At 43.1% G+C, this 9,352-nt stretch overlaps 1 long non-coding RNA gene across 1 annotated transcript; it reads left to right on the top strand.

Annotated features, from left to right (window-relative positions):
- Positions 1 to 411: 411 nt before the first annotated feature.
- LOC134478970 (uncharacterized) lies at positions 412 to 6,398 on the top strand. Its single transcript, XR_010051805.1, has 2 exons — positions 412 to 3,119; positions 6,200 to 6,398. It is a non-coding gene; the product is annotated as an uncharacterized LOC134478970 (long non-coding RNA).
- The last annotated feature ends 2,954 nt before the right edge of the window (positions 6,399 to 9,352 follow it).

Genomic DNA, 9,352 nt, shown 5'->3' on the forward strand with positions numbered 1-9,352 from the left:
GCCAGAATACAGCAAATACAGAGGCGAATGCCAGCAGCAAACCACTGAACTGAGAATAGGACCCCCGTTGAAGGAATCAGAGAAAGAACTGGAAGAGCTTGAAGGGGCTCGAGACCCCATATGTACGACAATGCCAAGCAACCAGAGCTTCCAGGGACTAAGCCACTACCTAAAGACTATACATGGACTGACCCTGGACTCTGACTTCATAGGTAGCAATGAATATCCTAGTAAGAGCACCAGTGGAAGGGGAAGCCCTGGGTCCTGCTAAGACTGAACCCCCAGTGAACTAGACTGTTTGGGGGAGTGCGGCAATGGGGGTAGGGTTGGGAGGGGAACACCCATAAGGAAGGGGAGGGGGAGGGGGATGTTTGCCCGGAAACCAAAGAATTATTATTAAGTATTAAATAAATAAAAAAAAACTGAAAAAAAAGAAATTACTGCACTCATGGCCTTCCGGTCTTAACATGTCACTGGCACTAAAATTCATTTTTAATCCAAACTCCTAAGAAACCCACAGGGGTATTTTAAACATACATAAAAGTATAGTAAGTATACAACTGTGTATGTTTTGGTAATAAAATACTTCACAGAAATGAAAAGCTTATACTTTCATTAAATAAGATATTCATAACTCCTACCACTGATACTAAGAAAGATATTAGCAAAACAGTTACAAAACTATAAACAACTGTTGGCAGTTCAAGAAGAGAGCCTTAGTCTTTGTCTTTCCACACAGCATTTTGTTTAATGTTCAACACACAAAGGATACTTTTGTGATATAAGCAGGACACTATTAATGAAAATTGATTTTTATCTTTGCTACAAGATCCTTAAAGGAGTTCATAAACTTGTTAGAGGGAGATTGAATGAAAATTGACTTTTACCTCTATGACAAGCTCCTTTAAATACAATGAAGCAACTCATAAACATTGTGATACTAATTTAGCTTTACTGAAATTAAGCAACACACACACACACACACACACACACACACACACACACACACATTGACTCCACTCTAAATACTTGTAGTTTAACTTACAAGAACTCAAAAAAATAAAAATTAGGAGCTGGAAATATAACTCAGTTGATAGTACATTTGCCTGGCATTCATTGAAACCCTGGGTCCAATCCCCAATTGTGTTGGTGGGGGAGGGGGGGAATTGGAGATAATGCCTAAAGAAATAAAAAGTTAATCTATGTCACCATCTAGTGGCCTTAGAATATAGTTCTGAAAGGAGAAACTTCTCCAAGGTAAGCGTGCTGTTCCTAGCTGGGCTAGCAGAAGATCCACCTTACAGGGACCAGTATCAGCACAAGACACCCCAAGACCAAGTTCTCAGCACAAAGATTTATTTGCCATAGAGGGGAAAAGGAAGGGAGTAAGAGACAAAGAATAGGGATGAAGGAGTAGGGGAAATAACAAGGGAGTGGGGGAGGGTTATTTATCCCAGGGACCAAGGATGGTCTCTGAAGAGAAAGGACCCAACCATGGCACATAGAAAAATGGCAGTTTATATAGGAAAAAGGGGACACCCTCCCCCATCCTACCCCTGTGTTAGGACTTGGTGTTTAATTTTGACTGGGCATATTAATTAGGTGAGCCAAAGGGGGCTTTTGATTGTTGGACTTTAATACTTTGATAACTGGACCTTGGTCGTCAGCCATAGGAGGAGGAAGTAGACAAAATAAGGTGGCTTGCTTTAGGAATGTAATCTAACGGTTTTTAGCAAGGCAGAGGGAATGTGTGAGGAGGGCAAGGTCCACCAGAGTCATGTCTGCCATGTTCGGCTGGCTAGAGTCCCTTCATACTGCTTCTGTCTACACGGTTGCACAAGTCTAACCTTTGGACAAAATCAAGCAAGACAAAATGCCACCAAGGACATTGATCTGTTTGCCAGCATCATAAGTCAACTATCTGGCAACTGGTACCTACTTGCTTTTTGAGGTGTACAAACATATTTTCACAAAAGCCAGAGTAAATGAAAAATAACATGGTCAGAAAAGTCTCACACAAAGAAGTGAAAAGTATAAACGTATAACCTATTTTAATAGTATTTAGTGTAGAATGTCTTAAGCACATCTTAAATTTTAATACCTATATAAAGTAGCATGCCTGTTTTTCAATAACTTACCTTTATATTTTGATGACATTTGTTCAGTGTAGTTTGTTTTTAGAGCTATATGTATTTGCTAAAGCATAAAATCCTTGAGAGTTTAAAGGCTAACAGGATTTCCAAGTTTATGACACTAAAACAGTTTTAATCCCTGATGACCAGTAAATAATGTAGTTTAGTATACATTAGTAAAGTGGCCAAGAGGCTATTTTCAGGGAAATTATTTAAGATACTGCGATTATTTAGCTATTTAATGTTTGTGACAAGTAGCCCCAATAAGCAGTGTACTTAAAAATGGTTTCTAAATCTTACGTCTTCCAAGTGAATATAGTTGGAAAATCATGAAACCTAGAATATGCTTAACAGAGAAAATAAACTCACACTAGAAAAATATAAATTGTAACTGAAGTTTTTGGAGGGCCAAAAATCAGAGAACGTCAGGTCAGCTTTCACATCACACAAAATTAATTTCGGTCTCCACGTGTCAAGCCCTCAGACCCACTTTTCTGGGCTCCAGGAAAATTAACCCATCTTTGTTCTCGGTGCCTCCCAGACCCTGTTGGGGATGGGGTTTGGGGTTGCAATAGGGATGCAGAGTACTCTGTGATAAAGGCAAAGGCTCGCTGATGGTTGCTACAAGTTCACCCCACCCGGAGAAGCATCCACGCCTCGCCCTACATTTTGTAGTGTTAGCGCCATACAGGAGATGAGGTGAAGGCCCAGGATGGGGAACAGAATCAGGTTCAGTGTCCAGATCTTCACAACCTTCACATCACCGACCACACCCCGGCTGTGCCTCAGGCGCCTGCGAGGAGGGGCGGAGCCGCGCCGCCAATTCCCGCCCAGTCTAGCACGGACCCAACTAAAGCTGAGGAGCACACAAGGAAGCGGAAAGAGCGCGTGTCCCGCTGCTCCGCTGCGGTCTATCTGGGCAGCACCATGCTCGCGCTCCGAAGCGGCCTGAGGACGGCGCTGGCCCCGCGGGCTCTGACGCCTCAGGTAGGGACCGCGGGGGCGTGCGCGAGTCGTGCACAGGGAGGTGGACAGTGCGGCCTGTGGCGAGAGCGAGCTTAGCCTGAGGAGGTGGGCGCAGCCTGGGGTGGAGGGGAGCGAGCTTAGCCTAGGGAGGTGGGCGGGGCCTGTGCTGTGCCTGGGAGGCTCAGGGAGGTGGGTGGGGCCGGGGGCGCGAGTATACACCCTCTCACTTGCTGGCAGACCCCTGATCGGTCTAGCCAATACCAGGTTCAATCAAGACCCAATATTATGTGAGTGCAAGGCACCCAAGGCTTGAGGAGATCACCACCGGAGACAGTGGACAGAGGCTTTTCTCTAGCACGGGGCGTCCCGGAAGCCCTGACCATTGCGTTCTTGCAGCTCTCACTATCGCGACTGCCACTCATTGAGGTTTTACAGCTCCTGCCTGGTTCAGATGTCGGCGTTTTGTGATGTTCAGGATCGCTCTGGGAGCATCCTGCCCTGCAACTCAGGGTCCTGGGATCTTAAGCCAAGCACGGCCCTGGTGCCTCCTGAAACTGGTTGTGCCTGCTTGTGTAAAAGGGAAGAAACCAACCAGCCTCATCCGTGGACCCTGGGCCATTTGTGACTTGAACCCAGAAGTTCTTGACCTCCTTTGTTTAGGAAGAGCTTTAAGCTGGTCTAGAGACAGACTTTGTGGTGAACAAAGAAGAGTGTACTGTCCATATGGCCTCTGTCCTGGCCGGCGGTCCAATATGGTTGACAAAAAGCTCTAATTCGGAGATAAGTGAACAAGCAGATTTTATGCTGGCACAGTTTGGCCCAGCCCTGCAACAGAGAAGTATCTCACCCTGAACACACACCTTTACCATACTGATTACTTTAATGTATACTTTCTGGGTGAAAGATCATAGTAAAAGTATCTTTGATCAGTAACTTACTTCTATTCTACCAATATAAATTCCTCGAATCATTCCAAAAGATTGTTATAAGTCTCCTATGTATCATTTTTTTTTTTACGATCTGGTATATTTTTACAAGTTTAGGTTTATTTTTCTGTATTTGTGCACCATATACATGCCTGGTGCTTGAGGAGGTCAGAAGACAGTGGCTTCTCTGGGACTATAGTTACAAATCATTGAGCCCCACCATATGGGTGCAGGACGTGGAACCTGTGTTCTCTGCAAGAGCAACAAATGCTGGCAACCATGAACCAACCCTCCAGCTTGTATTACGTATTTTAAACTACAAGTATAAGGCAGTTATTTAGAGTGTGATTACAAACAAAAAAAAGGCATTGCTACCACACTCAGAAGCACCTGCAGTGTTTTTTATAACGAGCTTAGTTGTTTGGAAAAATAGAAACGTAACCCATAATAATCGTGAATGAAGTGAGATACTTGGGTGGTTATGTTAACCCTGTACACAGGATAAACTCATGTATAATTATGTCTTATAAACAAAAGTAGAGTTAAAGCCTGTTGCTTTCATTAGTCCTAAAGATGATCAAGGTAAGCACTAATTTCGTCAAAGCTCTATTTACCAAAGTGGTTCTGAATACTTTTCTTATTTAATCACTTTCAGAAAGTAGATACATGAAAATTCAACCCACTTAGGATGGTGCTATAAACTAGAATGCTGTGTGTGTGTGTGTGTGTGTGTGTGTGTGTGTGTGTGTGTGTGTGTGTGTGTAACCAGACCCAGATAATTAATGGCAAGGTGCTTTCTTGCAGTTATTAAAGCACAACATGAAGGTTTTCATACAAAGGATAGGGCTATTAAAGGATTTGTCCATCAACCTGATATAACCAGGTGCATTATACTGCATCTTTTGAAACTGAGGAGGTCCCTGCAGGTGTCCAGGCACAGCTGTGTGCATGCAAAGAGATGAGCATGAAAACTGGGTTCAGATTGACATCGTCAAACTGGTTCAGACTTTGGGGAGTCTAATTCTGGGCAGTTCGTCCTAAGCATATTTACACAGTACAGTTTGGGGAAACATTTCCAGAAACAAACACTCCCATTGTAGGTTTTCAGACAACAACCACCCATTCCAAGTGTAATGTAAACTTAAGTGATGACTACTTAGAAACTCCTTTGCAAAGTACATGTGACACGAGGGTAGGTTTTACAGTTTAAGGGCGTAGAATCTAGTGTGGTCTCTGACCAATAGCGTAGAGGTCAGCAGGTGGTAAGTACCTGGGACATCTCCCCTAAGGATGGGTTTAACTGGAGCTAAAGGTCACAGTCTAGGAGGGGAGTCTGGACTAATCATTCTGCGGATTTGGGTGAGATCTGCTTCTGCAGCAAAAGGTGGTGAGGTCTGCCACCACTGATAGGGAAAAGGTCACCAGATCCCCAACAACATCCACTCCTAATCCTGTGGGCTGGAAAACAGATAATCCCTCCACTGAGGAGAGGCCCCTGTGTGTTTAACATTCCCGATTCCCTAATGTCGGTGGATACAAGGCCTGTGAGCCCCAACATGAAACTGTTTCCGAACACTTCTGCCTCCTTGAATTCTCCCTTTTCAGCATTTATGCAGCCATCCACTATATTGCAGAGCAATTTTAATGGTTCATAGCATCTTTTTTTTTTTGACCAGTAATTTACCTCACTGAGTACTTAAAAAAAAGTTTAGATCTAAATATTACTCATTTCTTTTAGGAACCCAAAAAGTCTTCTGCCAATAAAGATTTACATTATGTCTGTCAAAAAGACACGTATAAGATGTTCAGTCTTTTTGAAGTGAGTCGTACTGTTGACTACAGGTTTTGACTACATAAGAGAGAAGTCTAAAGTTACAAGGCTCTCTGGGAAACATGATTACAACCTTGGCGATTACATATCAGCAACTCTTCATGAAAATGTGCTTAAAGATGTCCTCCAGCTAAGAAAAGTAACTCTGCTTAGCACACTTAAGAGCAGTTACCTTTATTGGTAATCTCTACATAAACATGTATGTCTATAAAGAATTGACAGGAAAAATAGAAATAAGAACTATGAGTCTGCTTTGTGTCCTTTCTTTCCAGGCTCAAATATATGATTGTAACAGCAATGATAAATCTTTTCCAAAATATTTCAATGTGCCCTGTCTTTCTCAGGTATGTTCACCTTTTGCTACAGGCCCCAGGCAAAGCGATGGGACATTGTATGAATTCCGCACCTACTCTCTGAAGCCCTCAAAGACAAATGCGTTCCTGCAGAATTTTCAGAAATACGTTCACCTTCGGACAGCTCACTCTGAGATGATTGGATACTGGACCGTAGAATTTGGAGGCAAAATAAACAGAGTGTTCCATATTTGGAAGTATGGTATGAGTCACACAGCTTCTGCTTCGTGCAAACAATGCTCAATGTTAAGCAGTCTGTGAGGGTTGGCTCTTCTTTTTTTTTTTTTTTTTTTTTTATTAACTTGAGTATTTCTTATATACATTTCGAGTGTTATTCCCTTTCCCGGTATCCGGGCAAACATCCCCTTCCCCCCTCCCCTTCCTTATGGGTGTTCCCCTCCCAACCCTCCCCCCATTGCCGCCCTCTCCCCACCAGTCTAGTTCACTAGGGGTTCAGTCTTAGCAGGACCCAGGGCTTCCCCTTCCACTGGTGCTCTTACTAGGATATTCATTGCTACCTATGGGGTCAGAGTCCAGGGTCAGTCCATGTATAGTCTTTAGGTAGTGGCTTAGTCCCTGGAAGCTCTGGTTGCTTGGCATTGTTGTACATATGGGGTCTCGAGCCCCTTCAAGCTCTTCCAGTTCTTTCTCTGATTCCTTCAACGGGGGTCCTATTCTCAGTTCAGTGGTTTGCTGCTGGCATTCACCTCTGTATTTGCTGTATTCTGGCTGTGTCTCTCAGGAGCGATCTACATCCGGCTCCTGTCGGTCTGCACTTCTTTGCTTCATCCATCTTGTCTAATTGGATGGCTGTATATGTATGGGCCACATGTGGGGCAGGCTCTGAATGGGTGTTCCTTCAGTCTCTGTTTTAATCTTTGCCTCTCTCTTCCCTGCCAAGGGTATTCTTGTTCCCCTTTTAGAGAAGGAGTGAAGCATTCACATTTTGATCATCCATCTTGAGTTTCATTTGTTCTAGGCATCTAGGGTAATTCAAGCATTTGGGCTAATAGCCACTTATCAGTGAGTGCATACCATGTATGTCTTTCTGTGATTGGGTTAGCTCACTCAGGATGATATTTTCCAGTTCCAACCATTTGCCTACGAATTTCATAAAGTCGTTGTTTTTGATAGCTGAGTAATATTCCATTGTGTAGATGTACCACATTTTCTGTATCCATTCCTGTGTTGAAGGGCATCTGGGTTCTTTCCAGCTTCTGGCTATTATAAATAAGGCTGCAATGAACATAGTGGAGCACGTGTCTTTTTTATATGTTGGGGCATCTTTTGGGTATATGCAGGGTTGGCTCTTCTGTTCGTGTTACTGTACATACGCTTTGGCTACAGGAAACATTTTGAAAGCAATATAGCCTCTGAGATTTCTATGTATGGGATGTATTACCTCACGAATCTCTCATATGATGAACTAACTTTAATTCTCAGTTTTAGAATGGTTTGTTGGGAAAATATATCTTTTATAAAATTAAAATCTGTGCTTGCAAAAGTCCAAATTTGTGGAAAATATAAAATGAAAGTATCCTATTAACAGGAAGAGCTAGAGTTGGGTATTGACATTTTAGTTATTATTTTAATAATTCTCATATTTAGAGCCTTTGAGGGGGCCATCAACTTTTAAGTTTCTCAACCCTAAGACTTAATAATTCTGGGGTTGGGGATTTAGCTCAGTGGTAGAGCGCTTGCCTAGGAAGCGCAAGGCCCTCGGTTCGGTCCCCAGCTCCGAAAAAAAAAGAACCAAAAAAAAAAAAAAAAGACTTAATAATTCTGTTATATTTAGCAATCACTTTTAGGTTCTTCATAGTTTCAAAGAATTCACTATCTTGTTCTATAATGGAGACAAAAGCAGAGGAATTGAGGGTGTTCTCGTGCCACAGAACAAATGTCAAGGCTCTGTGAACCTCTTACTCCTGTGTCTGGTCTTCTCAGCCTGCGTCAGGGCCTGCGGGTACCTAAGGAACTCTTTTTTTTTTTTTTTTTGGTTCTTTTTTTCGGAGCTGGGGACCGAACCCAGGGCCTTGCGCTTCCTAGGTAAGCGCTCTACCACTGAGCTAAATCCCCAGCCCCCCCAAGGAACTCTTTAATCATTTTGTTTTGGGTTTTTCCATCAGTGTCCAAATTAATGTTCAAAAAAATGCTTTACTCTGCAAGTTCTTCATACTGTACCTAGCACAGCACAGTCTGGGACTTTTCCATGCTATCATAGACCAAGTCTCATTAAAATTAATATAGGCGTCAGATGCTGTACCAGTTAAAACATGACTCATCAGGAGACTAACAAAGTTTTGGTCATGGTGATTCTTCATAGTGATAGTAACCCTAACTAGGACAGCTTCGTAAATGTTGGAGTTACGGGCCTGTCATCATATAAGACTCGCATTTGGTTGTCTTATTCCATAATAGCCTTTAGGCTACAGCATCATTTTATAGATAAAAATGTTCTTTAAAAAAAAATATCCTGAGTGAGGTAACCCAATCACAGAAAAACACACATGGTATGCACTCATTGATAAGTGGCTATTAGCCCAAATACTTGAATTACCCTAGATGCACAGAACACATGAAACTCAAGAAGGATGACCAGAATGCAAATGCTTCACTCCTTCTTTAAAAGGGGAACAAGAATACCCTTGGCAGGGAATAGGGAGGGAAAGTTTAGAACAGAGGCAGACGGAACATCCATTCAGAGCCTGCCCCACATGTGGCCCATACATATACAGCCACCCAATTAGACATGATGGATGAAGCAAAGAAGTGCAGGCTGACAGGAACCAGATGTAGATCTCTCCTGAGAGACACAGCCAGAATACAGCAAATACATAGGTGAATGCCAGCAGCAAATCACTGAACTGAGAATGGGACTCCCGTTGAAGGAATCAGAGAAAGAACTGGAAGAGCTTGAAGGGGCTCGAGACCCCTTATGAACAACAATGCCAACCAACCAGAGCTTCCAGGGACTAAGCCACTACCTAAAGACTGTACATGGACTGACCCTGGACTCTAACCTCATAGGTAGCAATGAATATCCTAGTAAGAGCACCAGTGGAAGGGGAAGCCCTTGGTCCTGCCAAGACTGAATCCCCAGTGAACGTGATTGTTGGGGGGAGGGTGGTAATGGGGGGAGGATGG

This window comes from Rattus norvegicus, chromosome 5 (assembly GCF_036323735.1).
Source record: "Rattus norvegicus strain BN/NHsdMcwi chromosome 5, GRCr8, whole genome shotgun sequence".
NCBI lineage: Eukaryota > Metazoa > Chordata > Mammalia > Rodentia > Muridae > Rattus > Rattus norvegicus.